This window comes from Pteropus medius, unplaced genomic scaffold (genome assembly GCF_902729225.1).
Source record: "Pteropus medius unplaced genomic scaffold, Ma_sr-lr_union100, whole genome shotgun sequence".
NCBI classification, from domain to species: Eukaryota; Metazoa; Chordata; class Mammalia; order Chiroptera; family Pteropodidae; genus Pteropus; species Pteropus medius.
Window position 1 is genome coordinate 40,361,454 of NW_024349800.1, and position 24,362 is coordinate 40,385,815.

Here is a 24,362-nt window from a genome sequence, read left to right on the forward strand (position 1 = left end):
GCAGCATTGCAATCTACTGCTGTGCAGATGGAAGGCTCAGTCATAGAGCATTATATATCCTCTTCCTACTTTCACTGAAATATTACGATGAGTGGATACTCTATGAAGATAATAAGAATTCTAAGACATGAGCACAGTCCTGAAAACTTGGTCAAGTAAAGAATTCAGATTACTATATATAATACTAAAATACACAAGGAAAGAACTCCTGTGAACTTAAGTAACCTTTAAAAGTAAAGATTTGGGTGGGAGGAAAATAAAATATGAGTGAGGAGATTAATGGCTTAGTGCAAAAATGTTTGATTTTTCTTTCTCTCCTACCCTCTTTCCCCTACCCCCAACCTTTGGTCACTTTACTTTAAAAAAAAAAGTTGGTTTTGTTCAAAAGTACACTGTCACATGAGACTTCCCTTTTGGTAGTTAAAAGGAACATGTTTATTTTTTCCATGTGCTGAACAGGCTCTCAACAACAACAACAACAACAAAAACCCCTGGGAATCATGTTTCAAGAGAATTTGCCTGCCCATTCACATCCTATTAAACGAGATGGCAAGAGTCAACCCTAAGAGCCTTTTAATGGACTCAAATTTCTTAAGTTCTATCTCATGGCAATTCCCTGGCATTTATAGTCTTTCACCAGCTTTCTCAGTGAGCTTAGGGGGAGGGGAGAGGAGGATTATGGATAAAAAAAGCCTTCACTTTCTTTCAGTCTATTTTTGTCCACAGAAGGTGTCCCCCTTGTGGTAAAAGCAAAGGCTAGCCTGGCATTTCATCTAATCTTGTGCTATTTCACACATGTACAAAGACCTTTAGTTTTCTGTCTTTCCTCCATTAATAGCTCTTGCTTCTAGAAGGTTAAACTTTTATTCAAATGCTTATTCCTATCTGAAAGTTAATGCAAAACTCAAAGCCAGACGCATGCAGTTAGCTGGCTTTAAACTTTTTAACCTCACGTATTATTATTACTTTACAATTCTCCTTGCCTGGAACTGATTGTACAGCTTTTCCATGAAGTGGTATCCGAGATTAAGATGGTGTTATCTGTCCATTAACAATTTACTTACTGAAGCATGAAAAAGTACTTAAGGACAAGTGTCTGTTTCAATGCCACGGCTGACCATTAAGCTTTCTCGGTTATGCAACCCAGTTCTGCCTACTTAACAGCGATGGGAAAACCAGTTGGAGTCAGTGGGCACTGCAACGGGCTCCTTTCATCCCTGTTTCTCTAGCTTTGGCATCAGAGTAAACACTAAAGTAGTGAGAGTCGGCAGTTTTTTTATTTTTTTTTATTTTTAAGGCAGTATCTCAATCGAACTGCTGGTTCTCTGTTTTGAGCAGTGAGTAGGAATAAACTTTATTTCCTATGTCTACTATGTCAGTATATCCAATCAGCTTCTCCAAAACTCCAAGAATAGTAAAGGTTTGCATGCTGCTTTATTCAAGCAAAATAAAAGGTGATTAAGAGCTCTGAGACATTCATTTTATAAAGGAAATCCAATCTAGACTCTTTCTTATAGGAGAATAAAGAAAGAGAGAAATGTGAAATATTCCTCTCAATCAACCATATTCTATAACTAAAGTAATTTCTAGGGGGAATATATGTTATAGATTTGAAGTGTTGAGAGTTGTCAAATATTAAGGAGAAAATCTGAATAGTGCTAAATCCGTATTTCATAGCATGGATTTCTACATCTATATATTTCATCTCTAATGCCACATCTTCAAAGAAGCCTGGCAATGTGTGTTTTTCACTATTGGCAACTCGATAGCCTGGCGTATTTCCTACACACAATGTATGTTGTTTATTGAAAAATAATTGAAACAATAAAGTGAATATTTCAATAATATTTGATGTATTTATACCACCTCCTTCTCAAAAATGATTTCTGCAACTTCCATTGAAGGTTATATTATGTACAATACATTAGGATCACACAAATATGAAACCTCATTAATTAATAAGATGTTTTTGGACATATTTTCTCATTTTCTACATATTCTTTCTAACTTTTACATATTGATATGTTATCTTCTGTGTTTTACAAAAAATGTAACATTTTAAATATCAAACAGGATGGCTCATGTATAAAACACATTATGGAGTATGAGAATTATTTGTTAGAAACAGGACATATCTTTTCATCTATGGCAAAATTATGTTTCAAGAGACATGATCTAATTAAGCATCCAGAACCAGAGACATGCTGAAATAAATTTCACCATTTGTGATGCTAGACTGAAGTAGAAGATATCAGGACCTTCCTTCATGGTATTTGTTATTTTTCTTATATCATGAGTGTATTTTCCTGGCAGGCATTATTTGAATAAATTTTTTGATCATTCATTTAAAAATCTGTAGCATAAACAATTCCATTGTTTTGTATCACCAGCCTGTCAAGATGGAGAAGGCAGAGCAGACCATTAGGTCAATTCACAGCAATATTGATTGGTTCATTATCATTGACATTTGTGAAGAGAAATGAATTGATAAAATATAACTATGCCTCCACTAACTATTGGACTATTCATTTTTTTCTGTGGCAATGGACACAGTCCAAGTAATGAAAATTGTGCTTTTATCATGATCTTAGGACAAACTGCCAGTGAGTTAATATTGAATCCTGGGATCCTTAGGAAGCTCACATAATGCAAAATTCCCACTGTTCAAACCACTAAACTGATTATCTGGGAATACTGTACTCACTTTACAAACCACATTTTTAAAGAGTTAATAAAATACAAAAGACCAGTAAGGCAAAACATCTGGGAAGAACTGCAGTGACAAACAGGTGAAGGAGCTGTGGATGTTTCAGTTTATTTGAGAAGGCATAAGAGCTGCCTTCCAATGCAGAAAGGTCCACACAAAAGTTGAGGGTTTTGTGTAGAGTGTGACAACACCCATAGGTGGAAGAATTCAGAACAACATAAAGAATTCTCTAATAATTTCAGAGGTACAGCAAAGAGTTGGGCTTCCTTGAAAAGAAGTGAGTTTCTTTAGAGCAATTAAAAGTGTCCAAAGAGTGTCAGACAACTAATTTTCAGATAAGTTACTGAAAGAATATTTTATTACAAAATAATCTGGACTGTATAGTGTTTAAGGGCACTTTCAATTCAAATAATTTAGAATTATCTGATTAGCTGCTAGCAAGTAATTAGAATTACTGTGATAGCAAGTATCAGAGGAATGTAAATTCACAAGATAAATTCAATTTCACATATAACAGGTGAAAACAGATTCTTATTAAATAAATAAAGGAGAATTATTCTTAAGGGCCTGCAATATGAAACTGGCAATCTCAGATGAGGAAGAATACTAGGTTGGCCAAGAAAAGTGGCCCCAAATCAAACTATGGCTATTGTATAATTTACACAGTTAAGAGAAGCACAAAGTAGGTTTTCGATTATAATTTATCAAGTTCATTTATTCATGCAGTCATTTATTGGACACCTCTTATGGATAAGAATATGCTAGTATACCTGCTTTGTACAGGATACTATGCTAGATTCTGGAAACACCAGAGTAAACATTCTGCCCTTGATGAACTTACACTGCAGTAACAAGATATTAAGCAGAAATTACATTCATTATAATTTTCATTCATTACAGTTATGGTAAGTGCATTTCTAGAAGTATAGGGTATGCAGCAGGGGACTTGAGCTGGTCTGAGTGATCAGGGAACATTTTCTTAAGAAAATGACATTGAGCTGAGTTATAAGAAAATAGCCACTAAATTTTAAAGTACTTATAGAATATAGCAGTTCTACACCAACCAAGTGAAAATGTATAAATATAGGCAACAGAAAAGAATATAATACCACAAAGAGACACATTAAATAGGTATATAATATTTACAAAAGTTCTATGTTATTTATACTGTTATCCTGTATAACTTACTTTTCAGTAAAGAAATTATAAAGCAAGGAACTTACAGTGAGGATACTTGTCCAACAGGTAAAGAATTAACTTTTAGCAAAATTGGGACTGAATATTAGTGAAACATTCTTCAAGATCTTTACCACCTCTAAAACTATGATATCTATGAGACAACCAAAAATGCAATTGATTAGGAGAAGTCTATAAAATGTTTGGCTGTAAATCATTATCATTAAAATTACAAGCAATGGATCTAAAACTGAAGCATATTTAGAGTCTTTGTCATTTTCCACAGTATTGATTATTTAACAGGTCTTCATAAATAATTATGGAGCAATTGATTCTTTCTCCAATATTTGGATTAACATATTTATTTAGAAGAAACAGATTTTCTCTTTTCTGAAAGATAGAGCTTTGTTAGTTTACTTAATATTAATCCCTCTCTCGTCCCCCCTAAATAATTATTTTACAATCTGGCTGGTTTTTCATGATTAGTATTGGTTCTCTAAGCATGAATTGGTTGATTTGGCTCTTGTGGTCAAACATCTTCGCCTACCTTCTATACCACTTCCTCTTTTCCTATAAAAGTCACTTGCTTCATACTCTCCACCAACTTCCTCCACATCTCTGATGTTTGTGTCTGCTTCACATCTACCAACTGTACCATTTGTATAAAAGCAATTTATTTACCAAATGTATTTATTCAAAAAATACTGAATGTCTGATATGCTATTTTTTGAGCATTACTAGAAAGGTGCAGTATATAAAATGTCTTCTCTCTTTTGCTGGAAATTCTAGCATTGGTAGAATTGCTTTTTATTAAGATTGTTTTCCTGGAGATTTCTTATATGATAGTTATTCCAAAGAGAGCAGCAGCTTTAGCCACTAATGATGTAGTAAGAGTATTCAATTAAAAAAAAAATGTTTATTATAATATGTTTTCAGAGCAAAATGATAGCAATGACCCCTGAGGTAAAGCGGGGAAGATGAACAAGGTGAGGAAAAATATATCACCTGCCTCATCATTTGCTAAATATCCTCTGATATTAAAAGTAACTGATCATTTGAACAAATAGGACTTAGAGTGAATGATCATCAAAGCAACATTTTTTTTCTTCCTACTGTTCTTTTAAACCTCAGTATAAACCTAAACAGTAACTGATAAAAGGTAATTGTTAGCAGAAACGCTGCAATAATTTTAAGACATTAACATAGTCCCAATTCAGTAAGCAGAATGCGTGGTCCCATTTAACGAACAGTTTAATTTGATATAATGTTGAGCCCTTTTCCCTGGGCCCCGTTGAGGTTGGCTGCAGGCTGATGACTTGCATGGTTAGGGCTTGGGAGAGAGAGGAGGAGGGTAATTGTTCTTTCCTTGCCTGCCTGCTTCCACTTCTCCTCCCCTGTTTCTGCTAACTCAATCAGAGCTGAGCATTGTGAGGGAAAGGAAGGAGAGAGTGGGAGGGAATAAGAAAGTGCCAGAAAACTACCTACTCATTCTTTAGTAGAGTGACTTCTTATAGTTGGAAAGGTGTCTAATTCTTCCTCTCATGAAAACTGTCTTGTATTTTTAAGGGATTCCAGCAATGAATATGTTAAATTATAATTCTCAAGGTACAAGCAACACATTGCATTTTTGTCTGACTCGCCCTTCCATTTTCAGCATCTTTCTGATGAGGTTCCATCATATACCTGGTGACCTTAATGGATAGAACCTAATGTGACTCCACACTGGCTCTCTTGTGTTTGCGGCCCACATCTAGTCCATGAGAAACACTTAATACATCCTTTGAATGCTGCCTGTGGTTGTTCACTAAGTCCCAAATGCAAGCCTCAACCCTCTCTGCCTCTGCCCTAACTCAAGTGACGGGACTGATGTTCACCTTTACCTTTTTGAGTATATGTAGGACATTATGTTCCCCAGATTCCAGGAGACACATTTCAAGCTCTTCTCACTAGCTTTTGGTAATGAGGACAGGGAGTGCTAGGGGTGCTATTTATGTAGAATCATCAAAAAATTCTCTACAATAAAGTTTCAATAAAATAACTTATTGTAGGGATACTGGGATGCTTGTAGCATCCCTGGGAAGTGGGAAAGCAGACTTAGATCATGGGCAGAAACAAGGGAGGGATGGACGGTCAGAATCTATCCATGATAATCCAGTATGGACACTGCCCCATAGATCCCAGGTACCCCTCTCATGTTGGATAATGCTAGCACTTCCGAAGGACACTATGATCACTGCTGTACTAGAAACTGGATGTTGCTACCAGTCCCACCATCCTAGAATGGATGCTCTGTTGCTTCTGCTTCCCTGCCTCACTAGCTCCTACTGAGAGGTTATGTACCCACATTTTAGGTGTTTGGGGGCCATTTCAAAGTATTAGACTTTTCAACCTCTGTGGTGAAAAGTGAGCTCTGCTTTAACATTTATTGATTGAATAATAATTACTGAACACTTAAGATCTAACAGGCGCAATTATGCACGAGGCCCCAGGCTTGAGCAAGACAGTAAAACATAGCCCCCCCTTCCTATGGAGCTTCCATTTGAGAGGAAGGTAGGAGGTAATACGGGGGGAAATAAGATGCGATAGAGGACTGGAGAGTAGGCAGAGGGAGTTACTCAGATTCATATGGTGGGAAATTTTCCAAACAAAAAAAGAGGATCAAATATTTAGAAGCAAAAATTACCCAATAAATGTCCACTACGGGAACCCAATTTAGAAAAATGTGTCAATAACAGTTATCTGAACATAGTTCTGATGGAAAAACTGTATCACTAATATGACTAATAGCAGTACGATTGTAATAATCTATTTTTTCCCAAAGTGACAATTTCGGGATGATTTTATTTGAATGCATCATAATAATACATTTGTTTAAAACAAAGGATAGTCATATAATGTTGACTCTATAATGGAATCTTTTTATCAAAATGATGGTTGGTGTCAGCATTCTCAATAAAGGTTTTTGTCAGTTAGGATTAGCAAATGACAAAATCCAAAATAAACACTTCTTAAATAAGGTAGTGGTCCGTCTTTCTGATGAACGTAACCTGGAGATAGGTGTGGTCCAGGGTTGATTTGGTGGCTTTATGATCTCCAGGACTCCTTCTGTCTATCCTGATGCTGTGCCAACCTTAGTGTGCTGTGTCATAGACCATGAAGCCTGCTCAAATTCCAATCATTAGTCTTCATTCAAGCCAACAGAAAGGAGAAAGAGGAAGAGAAAGGAACAAAGTGGGCAGCTGTCTTTTAAAAAGGCTTTCTGGAAGTTGTCATGTAACAACATTTCTGTTTCCATCTCATCAGGCAGAAGTTAGTCATGTGGCCACATTTTACTACTTATTCTCAGCTAAAGTTAAGACTGAAGGTTCTGTTACTAACAGGATATTGGACTAGATGATTAGCAGTCTGTCAGGGTTTTTTTCTTTTGTTTTTTTTCTTTTGTTTTTCTTTTGAAAATGCAAATTTTCTCTTGCGGAGGTTAGGATTATGCTTTCTCTCCTCTCTGAATGGCGAAGCTTTCCACATATTTTTCTAATGCTGCTGGTTATGGCTATCTCACCTGCCCTCCCCCTCCATACACACCCTTGGCTTATTAGATTATGAGCTTTCGAGGGTTACTGATAAATCGTCTTTTAGTTTTAATCACCCAGAGTCTTCATCAGTTATACATGTTGAGTGATCAATTGTGTATTTTAAATTTAATTTTAAAATATAAAAATATCTCTGTAAACAGAGTAACTTAATATTCACTAATAATGCAAAAATATCTAACTAATCATTGTATCTTTTATTTATTGTCACCAGCACTTTATTTCATCCAGTAGGAGTGTAACTGGCTTCTATAATAGAAATAAGGAGAAGCATTGTCTTTCTATGACTTTCAGAAAACAGGAAGTATCTATGAGACGATATATTGTCATGGTAAACAGAACAAAGGCTCTGGAGACAGGCTGCCTGGATTCAAATCCCAAGTCTGCCATTTACTAGCTGTGTGACCACGGCAAGTTACTTCATGTCTCTATTCCTCAGTTATTTCATTGTGTGAAATAGAAACAATTATAAAGATAGATTGTCATGTGGTACTCTGAAGTGGGTATACTGAGAAGCTAAGGAAGCTTGTGTCCAGGGACCCTCATATTCACGGCTCCCTTTCCAGGCCCCGAGAGAAGTCCTGGCAATATGATCCCACGATCTTTTTGGCAAGATTTACAAAACTACGATCTTTCTGTTTGTTTGTTTGTTTGTTTTCTTAAAGCAGGCCCCCAAACTGTATAAGCTTTAGTCTCTATAAAACTTGAACCTTCCTCGGGCAGTTCTGCACTAAATCAGAAATCAAAAATGACTCAACACTGGGTGGAACCTTGAATTAGCCTGTAAGGCAGGGGTGCTCCATGTGGGTATGGATCAACTAAATCAGAGATACTTGGGGTATTTTTTAAAAAAATTCATAAACTTGGAGCCTGTACCTCCAGAATGAGAATCTTTTGGGATGGGGCCTGCAAACCTCCAATTTTATCAAGCTTCTCAAATGATTCCAATATGCCATATAATTTGAAACTCTCTATTGTAATATCTCAAAACTTGGCCTCCTTTTGCAGGATTTGCCTAAGGCAAAGAATGCTCTGAATTTTGAGAGAGAGAAGAAGGAGTAGAGACATGAAGAGTTGGGATCCCACTTTTCAGCGTGTGAAAACTTGTCTGAAAGGATTAAGACTTATGAACTATTCGCTTTTCACCGATACATTTTCAAGAATAAATATATTATTTCACTTCCTCCTCCTACCTATGAGCCCAGTGGTAAAGATTATGCTAATTCTCTGCACTATGAGATTTTATTAGCTCAAATCAAGCTTTGGTTTTCTATGGAGAAAAGAGAAGAATCTAAAAGTTATTGACTGTTACTCTTTTCTAGACACACTGCTAGATGCTCTACAAATGTCATCTCGTTAAATTTTTACAACAATCCTGCAAGAAAGGTGGCACTCCTGTTTTTATGAGTAAGAAAAGTAAAGCTCCAACAGATTAAATAATTTTGCATAAAATCACACAGCTAGTGTGGCGTGGGTTTAAACTCAGGTATGGCTGAGTTCAGTGCCTATTTTGCCCTCCTCCCAACACTATAGCGCTTACAAATATATATGACTTCATGTATGAGATGACATTCAAAGCTTAAACTTTGAAAAGATATATGATACGCTTCAGAACCAATTAATTTGCATTTTTTACATCCATCCCTTCCTATGGTAACTCGTTTTCTTTAAAATACTTAAGTTCCTGTGCGTGCCGTGATAAAAGTATCGCGACGCTGCCAAAATACACACACACACCACACACACACACACACACACACCATCAACACACGCACACACACGAGAACATTTTCTTCCTTTTAGAAAATGACTCTATGAATGATGCCTGGTTTTTCTGACACAGTTGTATCTAAGGGCAAAGAATGCACTCCTCTGTCTCCCTCTCACATAAAAGTATATCACTATAATTAAAAGGTTGTGGTTGTGATCTTTCGTAATTTTAGGCGTTTGTGTTTAAATGTTGATGCAATTATAGACAGTCTCACAAATGTCTTCAAAATGTAAGCTAACATGGCGGGTGCTGGCGGCAGATGCTGTACAATACTATTGTCTTCATCTTTTAGCATATCACTGAGCTCGTTCATTCCTGAAAAGATCTGGACTGGGAAAAGAGGAATATTTTAGAGTGGTCAGTGCACCAATCACAGCTTGAAAAATTATACCTCTGAGCCCCTTTCGCCCCAACAAGACTTGTTGGTTAGGATTCAACTAATAACATTCAACCTCTTTCAGCAAAGCAAGGTTAGGGCAGCCTAACCTTTGATGGCAAAAAAAAAAAAAAGCATAGTTTATTTGGGGAAGAGAGCATTTAGCTTCCTCTTTAAATATTTCATGATGTTTTTGTTTGTTTGTTTTAGTCCTAAGAATAAATATTTGTGGCATCTTTACCGGCAGCAGAGAAAATCAGAATCAAATTTGAAAAAGCAACAGTAAATATATACAGTCTTTATCTTATGGTTTTTCCTTGGCCCATTTTGCTCCTATTCCTCAGTAAAATTAAGTCACCGTGGAAACCTTATCATGGGCTCTCAGTCAGTGTTCATAGCTGTATCAACAGATGGTGGTGTCAGGGAGAAATTGTCCTGGTAGGTTAATTACCAGCCAATAAGTGGGAACTGAGGATAAGAAGTTACACAGCCACTAAAAAGATCACTATAACGAGATAAACAAGGCAGATGTTAAGAGGGCTTGTATTTTTCTCCAATATTAATGATTTTTAAAATGTTTCTACATATCCAGAAGTGTTAGGATGTCAAAACACCTTGTAATCAAAGCTAAGATAGAAACACTCATTTATTGTTGATATTTTAGTGATTTTTCCCAATTAGAAATGAAACCAGTGTTTTAAGAGAAAAGAATTTGATACACATACTTACTGCCCCTGAAATATTTTCTTCTTCTAACCAAGATGAGAAATTTCTGATTCCTTATCTGTAGAATATAAAAAGTATGTATCACTATAATCTCTGTATCAGAATACTTTAAGAAAAAAAGTGGTACTCAGCCATAAAGATTTTTATGAGTTTAAAGAACATTGATTTCTCTAAACCTAAGAAAATTTATCATCAGAAGATAGTGTATCAAGAATTTGGGGTTCTATTCTAGTGAGGCAATGAATTCATTGTGACTATATGCTATGAACATAAATTAATTAGACAAAAAAGGTAATTTTAAATTTACAAGTTAAAATTAAATTCAAAAATATAAATTCTGACAGTTCTTAAACATTTATTTTTTAAATATTAATTTGGAATTGAATTCACAAAAAGGACCCTAAAAATTCAGTCGAATATATTTTAAGTGTTTATTCAACAAAACCACATTTTTAAATGTTTGAAAATTCTTAATTAGTGGTCTGAATTGAAGCTTGAAAGTTTTCTTGAAGTTTAAAATTAGTTAGTCAATAATGAAATGCAACATCCAGTGAAATGATTTGACTTTTCTTCAGAAAGTTTATCGAAGTATAAAAATCATATTGAAATCTTGCTATCCCTGAGATCATTTGGAATCCAACAGAAACTGAGTTTTTTAAAAGAGAGAAAAGTGCACTATATATTTATAGGACAGTTTCTCAGTGAAAAGAACTACTTGAGCTTTTCCCCACCCAAACAAAATTATAGACTTAAATAGAGGCCACATTTGATTTGATAACTTTAAATGTTTTTCTTTTTTTACTCTTGGATTTATAGATATAAAGATGACTGCATATTGCAATTTGTTGGGAAGGTTTAGCTTTGTAAAGGTCATGTTGAGTTTAGTCAGCCTCAGCAATATGTAAACAGGGCATGAAAGACACTTCATTCAGCCCAGTACTCTGCTGATTATGGCTCAAATAACAGTTGTCCTCACCATGACAAGTAGAACTGCCTTAAGCAGGTGGCTGGTTTTGTTTATCAGAAAAATGATGTGTGTGTGTGTGTGCGTGTGTGCGCGTGCGCGCGTGCGTGCTTGTGTAGGGGGGCATGTATGTATGTGTATAGTGATTATAAAAACTGGGGGTTAGGGGAAAGTGACTCTATCATCCCCACCAAGGTATAGCTGCTGAATTTAAAAATGCAGAACAAAGAAATTACTGCTCAAAGAAAATTAGTGAACAGGATAAAAGGAGGAATAAAACTCTCAGAAACTGTATCACTGAATTTTCTCAATTTGATGCCAAAAAATGTGTCTGAAAGCGGCAGACTGGAATAACAATGCCATGTATTAATACAGCTTTTTCTTTCTTTTTTTTTTTTTTTTTTGAGACACTCTTAACATAGTGATCATCTCTGGCCTTTCCCTAAGCTGCAATTCAAATAGCTCCTAAAATTTACTAAGTCACAACTGTTCTGGAAAATTGCTACAGCATGTCATGCTACTCTAACTCAGAAATGGACATTTACTGAGCATTTTCTGGAACCCTTGAAAATTTATTAACCAATGTCTTTGCATTCGGTTCCCACATTGACCAGATCCTTCCCTATACACACACACACAAGCACGCACAGGCACATACATACACACATCTTTATTGAAATTCAGCAGTTCAACTCAAGGGCAAATTACTCATATGGCTTAAGTGTACAGAGCAGAGAAAAATGCAGTTAAGTTCATCGTAAGCCAGAGGAAGGAAAGCTTTCCATGCCAACTGACCCCTTCTCTTCCTTCAGCGAAAGGTCAAGAGTGTTTTGCATTTGGGTAGTGCCTGAAAACTGGAAGTATCATATCTAAAATATTGTTTAAGTGGCAAGAAATTATCTTTATAATAATGTGGGACCAAAAAAAATAGGGAGGAGCCTAGGGGAGACTAGCAGGTAAATCATTTTGTAGATAAACAACACTAAACAGAGAAGATTGAGTTGTTTTACTTACATGTATTCAGAAGGTTCTAAGAATGGGCAACTACAAAACCTTAGCTCTCAGTTTAGGACCATATCATAAGGTCTTCTAAGATAACAGAAACCTTATATTTTCTTCAGACTCTAGGGTAGTCCAGCCTACTAAAAATAAGCTTTAAAAGATCATGTTGCCTAAGAAATTTACATATTATTTAATGAGCTATCTGTTCTGTTTTTAAACACTGACTATTTCAAGTAATGCATGACTGTCATTGCCAATATTATGTTTGCTGTAGGTTGAATGTGGATTAATCATAACCATATTTTCCAGGCCAAAATATCAGCGATCATAGCCTGATAACTTTTATTCCTAGATTTACTGTTCACTTCCCCTTCAAAAATTAATGTGTACTTAATATGAAGTAGGCATTAAGTTTGGTGCTATAAGTAATGGAGTGAACAGAGACACAATGGAAATGTGATTATATTAGAAAATTAGAAATGGGTGAGCTCTATTCCTAGATGCTCAGAGATCAAGAGAATATTATATGTCCTCTATCCCAGTTAGCTTCCCTAGAGAGAAAAGAAATGTACGTTTTCCATAAGATATTTTGCTTGTTTTGATACAGTCATGGCATCAGGACAGAAGTTAATATTGAAGGTGGCAGCCTCTAAGTGTGTGCCCCACTTTTTAGAGGTTTTCGTTCATAGGTTTAGAAAAGACATTAAAGTCTTTTGTCCATATGAAGCAATCAATAAACTTTGTTAAAGAAATGGTTGGATTGACTAGTCTAGGGATGATAAAAAGGTTGCATTCCACATCTGCAAGCTGCTATGGCAGTTCCTGGAGTAACCATTACTGGCTAAACTGTGTATAGATGAAAATCTATCCCAGAGTTAAGGCCTTATGCTCAAACCTCAGAATTCATGGTGGAGATAGATCTAAGAACCAAAGCTCCAGCTACCTGAATTACTACATAAAATTAGTAACAGCCTAAATCTTTTTGATTTTTTTGAGTCCTCAGTTAAAATCCCAAATTTGTATTGAGATGACCTATACAACCCTTTATTGCTCAGGCTTTATTTCTCACTACTTTTCCATATTCATCAAGCATTCTATGCACATCAAACTTCTTGTACATCCCAGTAAGCAAGCTGATCCCTTATGCCAATGTTAGTTTTGTACGTCACTGTCTCCTCCTGCAATGCCTTCTTAGAAAACCTCTAGTGGTCCTTTAAGATTCAGCTCAGCCATCAACTTCTCTTGAAAGCCCCACTTGATTCTCCTCATTTCCTTCCTCTCTGTTCAGAGCCAGCCCTATCCCTCCCTAAGTAACATGACACCCAGACCATACCTCTATTCTGCATTTGCTGGCTTGTCCATCTATCTTTCTGTCTTCTCCATTACCAAGCTAGAAACTCTTGGAAGGCAAAGATTTAGACTCATTCATCTCTGCCTCTCTCTACAAACCAAGCTAGTAATACTGCAGTACATGTTGGTTGTCTGAATGGATTTAAAAATGAACGAAAAGCAGCATTCCCATAGAAGTTGAGAATCCACTTTTCTTCAACTTCTCCTCTTTCATGCCTAGAGCCAGGTGCCACAGGATCTGCAGTATTTCAGGCAAGTTCCCGTTGCTTAAGGACCTCTCCACTTTACCAGATTTGCTGGGAGGTAGTTGGCTACCCACAGAAGACAACTGTCGGATATATTGTGTAAAGCATTTAGAAGGTGTGACAACTACTCTTTCTGAGTCTGATAGCAGAACCTCAGAACCATTCCTTAGGCTGTCAATTCTTTTATGTCATTAGTTTCCCACCAGGACAGGACCCTCAGAGCTGACTCATGTGAATCGGGCCTGAAATACAATGTACTCCCCACATCATTCATGTCTCACCTCTCTCTGACTTCTGCTTTTCTTCAACTGTGTGTGGACTCTCCTGACAACTCCTGCCTTAAAACATGCATTACTCAGCTGGACCCTGACTCCAATTCCCTGAATAGACTATGATCTGAAGCTTTATCCATACTCTGTTATTGGCATTGACAGTCCACAGCAATGGACAGCCCAAACAGAAATGGCCCTTGCTTCTCCCTTCTGCTGATGCAATTCCCAGTAAGTTCTCCAATTAGCTGTGCTCAGAAAATATCATTTTCTGTTTATTCTAGTTAGTAGAGTTTACTATATGACCACACATTAATTTCTGATTCCTAGAAGAACTAGAACATGAGGTATTATGATTAACGCTAAAGGATACTCAAAGTAATTAGTTTTTCTTTAACAACTAAGAAGGCTTTGGGGACCACGCATTAATTTAGGGATATCATTATGAGCATCAATTATTTTCTCATAAATATGGAAAAGGTCCAGTTAATGTTCCAGAAAATAACTACTGAACAATTATCTTATGGTTTTCGTGTATCTTGTTATATCTTTTGTTTCCAGTTGAATACAGCAAACTAATTTATCTCCAGTTGATAAAAATTTGGTGCTTGTTCATTAGCAAATTTCTTTGTGAAATGTCATGCTAGAGAAGGGGTGGGTTTTGAATGGATATGGGGCAAGGATCCTGGTCTTCAATATCAAAAGCATGCTGATGCACAGGACAGGGATAATCTGGGAAGTGGATAAGAACAAAATAAAGAGCAGAACATCTCAAGGTGAACCTTAGGTGTAGAACCTGTTGTGCAAAAAAGAAGGTGGATCTGGCACCAGATACTCGGGTGGTGTTTTAAGGTCAGAAGCAGTCAAAGGGTCTGTCTTTAGTGAGCCTGCTACCTACTGTCCTAAGCTTTTGTATTTAGATGCTCCCAGGACATCGTATTCTCTTTGTTCTCCTTCCAAGTCAATGGCCACTTATTCTGGTTCCTTTTCCAGGCCTTCCTCTTTTCTTAATCTTAAATGTAGGAGTGCCCTGGGCTCAATCCTCAGACCCCCATCTCTTTTCTACTCTCATTCTTTATTTGATTCTACTCAGTACCATGGATTTTTAATGACCATACATGTGCCAATAATGCTCACATTTTTATCTCAGGCCACACCTTTGTGTTCCCGATTCATATACTCAACTGAGAAGTCAACATCTCTACTTGAATATCTACTAGGCATCTCAAACTTAATACATTCAAGACAAAGCATTTCACCCTGGATTCCCTATCTTAGTAAATGGCAACTGCGTTCACTCAATTGCTCAGTGGAAAAATCCACTCAACCATAGTTACTTTAATTTTCATATACCCCACATTTGACCCACCAGCTAATTCTGTTGTCTATACCATCCAAATAGATCCCACATTGGACCATCTTCTTCCACTGCTAATATCTTAGTGAAAGCTACAAGCAACTCTATCCTGTCTTCCTGCTTCTATCATGCCCCTAGGCAGATTCTCCAGGGTACACCCTGTACTCAGAGTGATCCTCTTTAAAGATAATTCTCTCCTACTTGAACATTCCAGCAGCTTCCAGTACTCTTAGAATAAATTGTAACAACCTCTCATTTCCTATATCTCTACCACTTGTTCATCAGGCTCCAGCCACACTGGCTCCTGCTGTTTCCTCAAATGCAAATCCTCTGACTTTAGGGAATTAGCATTTTTTATGACCTCTGCCAGGACTACTCTTGCCCCAGATATAGACTTCTACCTTACTTTTTTCAGAGCTCTGGGCCAATGCTATCAGCTAAGGGAGGCCCTCCCTAACTACTACATACACTCCTTGGTCATTCTCTATCCCCATAACTTGATTAACTTTTTTCTAGGGCTTATTACTACCTAACATTAGATTATACCTTTGTTTATTCTCAGTCTTCTCCAGCTGAAAGCAAGTTTCATAGGATAAGACTTCATTTCTCTATCCTTAAAAGAATGAATTGACTCCAGCAAGTATCAAGAAGTCAGCCTCTTTGCAAATACAGTCAGGCAATGGAGTTTGGACAACAGTGCATGGTGCCTTGGGAAACTGAGATGACACTGCTTTATGTATTAATCCCAGAGCTTTTATAGGGTCTCTTTGAGGAAAACAAGTGAAAATAGGTTGTTGCAAATTGGGTACTATGAGGAATAGGTGAATAGGAAGAAGTCATAGTTCTTGAAAGAGAATCTTACACTTGCATAAAAAATCAAAATATTCTATTCTAACCTCAAAATGTCTTAATTAACTTGTAAATAGTACTTTTAATTTCTCGTTACTTATTTATCTCCATGCTTTTAAGCAAAACGAAAGGTCTTAGAGATGAAAACAAGTCTGGGAATATGTTAAAAAGTTGTTGACTATAATTTGAATAGAAAATTGCTTACCGGAGGGAAATTCTTCCAAATTCCTTAAAAGTTCTGAAGCATCATAGACTGGTATGTTTTGGGGTGAAACAACTGAAAATAGGAGAACCTATGGCATATGTAATTATCTAAAGGAAGCACTGTTTTATTTTGTTTTTCTCCTAATTAGTCATTCTAAGCAATTCTTAAAGTGTGATCTGGTGACCCCTGCTCATCTCAGAGACTTTTTTAGGAGTCCATAAGGTTAATATTATTTTTATAAAATATGAAGATGTTGTTTGTATTTTTCATTGTCATTTTCTCACAAGTGTACACTGGCATTTTCAGAGGGGTAGGTGGGATGGAATGCTTCATTTTCATTTTATAAAGGCAGCAATTTTATGAAGCTCACAGAGATTAAGAGTTATTTTAAGGGACAGATGTACACAGGCTTGAATCTAGACCTTCCAATTCAAGGTCTTACGGTTTTTACACCACAACATGCAAGTAAAAGTTTACTGCAGAGTTTTCATATAAAATGGACATTTCTTTATTATATGCAAGTCAGAATGTCACCGTCGACAGCACTTAGCTTTTCAGACCACTTTGATTCCTTTGCTTTCACACCCGTGTTTATAATCCCCCTACTGTGGATACAGGTCGTTTGTTTACAGTCAGTCTCAGTCTATCCTTTTCCCAAGCTGGAACAGGGCTCAGTTCTATATACTCGATGCTCTGCCCTTTTCATCTATTAAATGATGCATTACAGCTGGATAAATATCTTTTATAATTTCTTTATTTTTAAAATTTGCCAACATATTATAGAAACATATACATTAAAGTTTTGTTTTAAAAAAAAGTTTTCATTAAAAAATGAGTCTTGCCCTATCTTGCCAAAGTTATCTGATATTTTCACTATTTTTAATTTCAAGAAAAACTGTTTCAACTCATTGCAATTGCAATGATCATTTCAGATTTCCTGTCGACTTTATTGCCGTGCAGTGTATGAACAGGGTATTTCCAGACAGATGCTGAGGTCAGTAACTTCTTATTTTAATGAAGAGTGTGCTTCCTCTATATGACTGATGGAGAAACATTATTTTTAGGCAGCAGTAGCAATTCGGTATGCTTAGCTCACAATTTATTACCATCTCACTGTGTTGAGGGGAAGTAGTATGTCCCTGTCTCACAGGAGCTGAAATTGTGCCAGTGTCATGAGAGTTTGACGTTGACAGATAAGGTATTCTATTCCAATGGAAATGTGGTGGCAGAGAATTAAGTGAAATAGTCTCTGGGTGGTTAAGACTTGTCAGATGAGACTTTCAAGGTAGAAAAGAAGTAAATGAGACTGATATGAAAATGCATCAAGCTGGCAAAGAATAAAATTTAAAGTAAAAAATCCTGAGTCCAAGTCTAGCTTAGAGGTTTATTAACTGTGTAAACATGGGTTTTTCTCCTATTTGTAAAATGTTATCAATACTGATATCAGAGGGTGGTTCTAGAGATTAAATAGCATAATAGGTATAGAGTCTCCATGTACCACAGAACATTAGCCATGGCAGAGGTTTCTCTTTGAGAAACTAATCCCTCAGTGTAAAGCTTCCAGTAGCCTGGCTTGGTATAAAATCAGCAATTTCACAGGTGATAGGAAGCATCAAGCCTAGACATAAAATTTTTAAAGTTATGTAGTAGAAATCATAGCAATAACAAAACCACTTAACTGTTTGTAATCTGCACTATGAGATTTAAGGGGAGAAGAAGCCTACGTGTTAGGCTGAAATACAATGAACAAGGATCTTTATTTACAAATTAAAAATTAATTTATTGGGTTTTTGCAATTAAATGTTTTTATTGTTGATTGAAAATACTTTGTCACTCATAAAAATAAAATTTCAATTTTATTTCTTTTTATTGTTAATTTTGAAAAATATTCGTGTATTAAAGTAAATAAAGTAGAAAGAGAAAACTGCTCAAATGCCACCATCCAGAACAGAAAACAATAAATCTAAGTTACATTTCCATTTTCAGTGCCTTCTCATGGTTATCATAATGTGTTAACCTATTATTAGACATTTAGATTGCGATAATTTTTTTTTACTCTTATAAATAATGAATTTTGCTATTATAAACAGTGATGTTTATGTTATTATAAACAATGAATTCCGATTAGTAAATTATGAAGTAATTTACTATTATGAAATCTCTAGTGAAATAAAGGATCAGGGCAATAATTATCAATGGCTGCTGAAAACACTAGTTGGGGAACTCTGTACCAGATGAATCAAGCTGATGATAACTGAACACACGAATAAGTTTAACAACAAAAAAAAGAGGGCAGCCAGGCATTATTTACTTCTTAATATGACACAATGGTAAATATATACACACTACTCCCTATAACACAGTCATGCCAGATAAGCATCTAAGTTTATAGAAAAGATAAGAGACAGAAATCTGTTAAAAGATAGCGCAGCAATGTAGTCAGCAAATTGAAGAATGTGTGAAATGACAGGGAAAAGGACTTGATTTCTTATCGACATTAAATTGAAAGAATAAAAAGAGAAGGGGAATTAATAAAGAGGGTCTTAAAGACATTTCAAACATGTAACATTTTAATGTTATTTGGATCATTATTTTTCCACACCAGCTGCAAACATATTGTTAATGAGAGAATTAGAGAGATTTCTACACTGGTTATTTGGTAAGATTAAGTAATTATTATTAATATTTTAAGTGTGATAATGTTGTTGCAGTTATGATAAACAGAGTCCTCTTTAAGAAATGTACATTTTAGTATTTACTGATGAAACGATGTGATATTTAGAATTATCTTCAAAGTAATCAAACCTGAAAGAAATAGGGGAGATCTAGATGCCACAAAGTTGACTATTTGTTGTCAACTAGTGAAGCTGAAAATGGGTGCATTTTCTACTAAATGGGTACTCATTCTACTTCTCCCTCTACTTTTATGTATGTTTGAAATTTATTATAATACAAAGTAAAGAAAGTATTTAAATTAGACTATTATATAGAAAAGATTTATGCATTCTGGGAATACACAAAATACAGAAAAGAAATTAAATTTTAATGAAAAGGAAATTAAAAAGAGAAAATTGTGATAATCTAAAATCCTTTGTTTCAGAAGGAGCTTGCTTAAACTTAATGAACAATGTTAAGAACTATGCAGAAAGACATGAAAAGTCTTCCCAATCAAAATAATTAAGTGATCGTTGATTTTAAAAATAACTTTTTAGTTGGATAGGAATGAGTATATTTCTGTAAAAAGCAATAATAGTAAATATATACATATATAAACATCACTTGTTTTTAAATAAGTAAATGCCACTAAAGTTTGTATTATCTCAAAGTTATCTTTCCAGAGGAAATGAAAGACTATATTTTGAACGAGATAAAGACAATTCCCAATTATGCAGGGGAAGCTAATAATGCCATATGCCCTCTCTTAGAATGTATAATGTAGACCAAATGATGGAAAGTGAGCTGTGGAACCGAGAGCAAGTACCAAGACTCTATATCATAAAATATCAATGCTTTAATGGGAGAAAGAGACAGATATCACCTTCACACTCCCATTTTACAGATAATCAACCTGGAAAAGTTTTTATTTCCAATTTGTTACCACAAATTACTTTTTGAAGATAATAAAGATGATAGCCATCAAAAATTAATATCATGAGCATTTAATAGGTAAAGATGGTGAACATACTAGTGAATGCAAAAGTGACACAGAAAACCACCATTTATTCTTTCAAAAAGAGCAGAAATTCATCAGGATTTAATTGAAGTGGATAGCATTCTAAAGGGAATAACAAGGACAGAAGTTATTTATGTGAATGTCATTATACGACCTTTAATTAAGGAAGAAATTGTCTCTAAAAGGAGCGAAAGATAGCAAATCATTAACCTGTAGGAGAAACAAAAGGAGACAAAGAAGGTAGCTACTAATGTTTTTAATTGAGAGGAGAAAGATAATTTAGAGAAGTGAATTACAGTGTGGACTTCTGTCCTCCCTCCATCCATACCTAAGAACACCATACTAAGGAGTTCAGAGTAATGTGTGAACTACAGGGTGATACTCTGTAGAGCAAATCCTTTCACTTAGTATTTTTTATTAGATATATTGGGTTTGTATCCATTCCCTACCACAGTCTCAACTCCTAACAGAGGAGTTCCTTCCTTCTTTCTTCCCTCCCTCCCTCCCTCCTTTCCTTCCTTCCCATTTTGGTCACTTTATTAAACAATATTAAATATATATTTTTTCAACTACTAAACAGTACTTTGCAGGGGGAAAACACAGATAGTATTATTGTCATACTTGAATGCTTTTCTTTAAAAACACAATTCCCATTATTTATATACATATATTACAAAACAGCCTTAAAGGAAAAAGTGACATCTTTTCTACAGTACTTAAGATACTTGATATAGAACTGAAAAGTATTCTAACAGAAACAAAGGCAAGTCTTCTCAGCTGTATAATTTCAGCAGCCAAAGCTGGATGATGGACTGAAACATTACTATACTACTGGGACAAAACATATACAATATCACTATACTAAGCAAACATACTTTATACCCAAAGAAATAAAACAGGTTACAAAACGTGGAGAATTTAGTAGGCAAAACTATATTACAGGCAACATTTTTAAATTGTCAGTTAAAAATTGTCAGTTTTTAAGCCATTGCAACTATTTAAAACATCTAAAACAAATATAAAAATGAGCCTTTTAATATCTTATTGATGCGATTTTGTCTTTAAATCTTTGTTATAGCTTAATGTTATATTCAAAGTATATATTATATAGCTAAAATGTCAAGTGAGAAGAGTATATACAAAGTGTCCAAGTTTTATTTCAAACTCTTTTTTCCAATTAATCCTTCTATGCATTATTCTTTAAGTCACAGTTTAATCCATGGTGAAAAAGTTTTAGAAGGTTGCCTAAAATTTTCACATCTATGTTTTTGAGCAAGTAATTAGACCATGCTTGAAATTCCCCAGGTTTAATATATCAGGTTTAAAGTATTCAGGACTTGTAGAAATACCAAATGATAATGATTGTCCAGAGTGTACTATCTTCAAACATTTATCTCAGAAATCTTGTCTTTTCATTCTCCTAAAGAAAGCACACATCTCCCCCCACCCCCATAAATTAAATAAATTTGACTATATGGCTGGCATAATATCCAAATATATGGAATTTGTTAGTGATAATTCATCATGAGAAGGTGGGAGATAGGTCCATCAGACCTCACAAATTCTATATCTAGTTCTTTCAAGAGAAAACTGGAAACCTCTTAATTATCCAAACATCTCAAAACAGTTTTTTAGCTAATGTTAAATTCATTCTAATCCACTGATACCTAGAGCAAATTAATCCTTCACCCAGCTTTCTTTGTTCTGTAATTCCTTTGCCGTTTTCACTACCTGTTACATCATCATCTCAAAAATGTCTTTGCTACGTTGAGTCAACCACATAGGAGTACCCGGAGAAAGCACAACAGTGCTAAGTAAAATCATGTCTAGAAATTATGACTTAATTTGCTTTCAATTTTCTAGTTGTTAAGTCTCTCCCTTATTACCAAATTCGGAATTCTGGTAAACCATGTGCAAGCAAAGAAAGTAAGAAAAGCAAAGAAGAGTTTAGTTATTGCAAGGCTAATTTTTCCATAAGAAAACTAAGGCAAGTCTTCAGAATGAAACAGAGCAGTTATCTTGATCTTGAGAGAAGACCAAAAGACCAAGCCCTACAGTTCTGCATGGCTCTGCCTACTCTGTATCCCCTGCTAACACCTTCTCCCCGCCGCCTTTCTGTGCTTTACACCCTCTGACCTTATTTTTAGTTCCTTGACTGCTCTTTCTCACCCCAGGGCCTTTGCACCTGAAGCAGCTGCTGTCCAACTAAGCTCACTCACCTCTTCTCCTAGCCAATTCCTAATTATCTTTCTGAGCTTTACAGACTCTCCTAAAAAAGGTCAGCTCCCTCTGTTAGAAAATTGTGTAATGCAATTAGTACTCTTTTCTTCCCCAAGATAAAAGCCTCATTTGTCCATGTGTTCACTGATGGTTCCCTTATGTCTCACATAATGCCTCACTTAATAGTCACTCAAAAATACTTGATAAATAAGTGAGTCAATAAATGAATGATTTTTAGCTATGATTGTATAGCTATCAGTTAACTACCAAAATTCAAGACCACATACACAAAATTTAAGCTCATATTTGCTCTGATCATCAGCTATTATCTTACAGAAAAAGGAAAGAAATTTCCAAACTTGTCAAGAAATGCATCAGGCATTTATCTAATAGTAGTATTTATATATAAATAAAATTTATTTTATTTATTTAAATCAATTTATTTAAACTTATTTACTTTTAATCAATTAATAATTAAATTTACTGAATTTATTTAAATAAAATAAATAACACTTCACCTTCAAACAAAGGGCTAAACATCTAAAAATCTAGCATATGCATTCCATTTAAAAATATTTCTCATAATGTCAAGTAATGGTAATGTTAAATTAACACTAAATTTTTCATAATGACAAATGTACAGTTCTTTAGTTTGCATCAGATTGAGGATGTGTCTCAAAAGATGTCAGAAATACATATAAAAATCAAACCAATCAATTTTATCCGGTGATCTGTTATCCAGAAAATAAGACTTCTTTTAGCAAAAAGTTCTTATGTACACATATGTTCAAAAGACAAAAAGATTTGATTAAATGTTATAATTACATTCAGATTTCCTTCACTGATTCTAATTATTTCTGCAATAATATTAAAAGCAGCTGTAGTTTGGGGAAAGAAGAGGCTCTTTATAAAGTCCATATTTCATTGAACTTGGCTCCATTTATTTTTCCCACACAGTGGATTTAAATATCTGGAGATTTGCTAGTGGAGTAGTAGGGTGGGTATAGGGGGAAAGAATCTTTTCACTTACTCCTTGGATACAAGTCAGTTCTATGTCACAGAATGAAAATCAGATATTCTCAATTTCCTATCACCTATTTAAAAGGCAGCCAGAGTAGTAAATCTAAGGTGCAAGGAATAGGGGGGTGCACCGTCTGTAGAGAATTTAAACACAATAATAAAACCAGCCAAGGGTCATCTACTCTTTATTATCACCATGTGCCATCTCACTGGTGAAATATTCTCCCTGCCTGCTGGAGCAGATACCACCCGCCTCACTTTAGTATGCCACTCATAAACGAAATCTTTTCCCCTTAGAACGCTCACAGCCTTATAGAAAGCATATGTGTTCCAATTGAAACCATCCAGAATGATTCTCCAGAAAATGAAAACTCAGTATGTTCTAAAAATACTTGGCTGGGGGGTAATGGCCCTCTGCCAAGAATTGAGCCAACGGGAAAAATAACTACATTCTTCCCTTTCTTCTCCAGCCATTGTTTAGAGTCTTCTTACTTGGGCCTTCTGTGAGATGTTTGTAATCATTTCCTCACTGGTTTCTTCTTCATCCCTGACCTTGCCCACTTTAATATATCTCACAAACTAGACATGTTTTCACAAAGCACATATCCCAACTGTAGCGCTCACATGCTCCCAAATCTTCATGGTCGAATTCCAGCTATGAGACCTAATTCCTAGAGGCCACGGACAGTGTCTAATTCATTTTGTAATCACCGCACAACTTAGTTCATGGCTCCGAATGGAGTAGTCACTTGCTGCCCATTCATGGCTCCGAATGGAGTAGTCACTTGCTGCCCAAAGGATTTAAAAATTCAGCCAGTAAATAGGCAAAATTTCCATTAAGTGATTTCCCTATAATAAGGCA

General features: G+C 35.4%; 1 protein-coding gene across 1 annotated transcript in view; it reads left to right on the forward strand.

Moving 5' to 3' along the window:
• SLC8A1 (solute carrier family 8 member A1) overlaps positions 1-24,362 on the forward strand; it is a 352,258-nt gene that overhangs the window by 14,460 nt on the left and 313,436 nt on the right. The window lies entirely within an intron of this gene.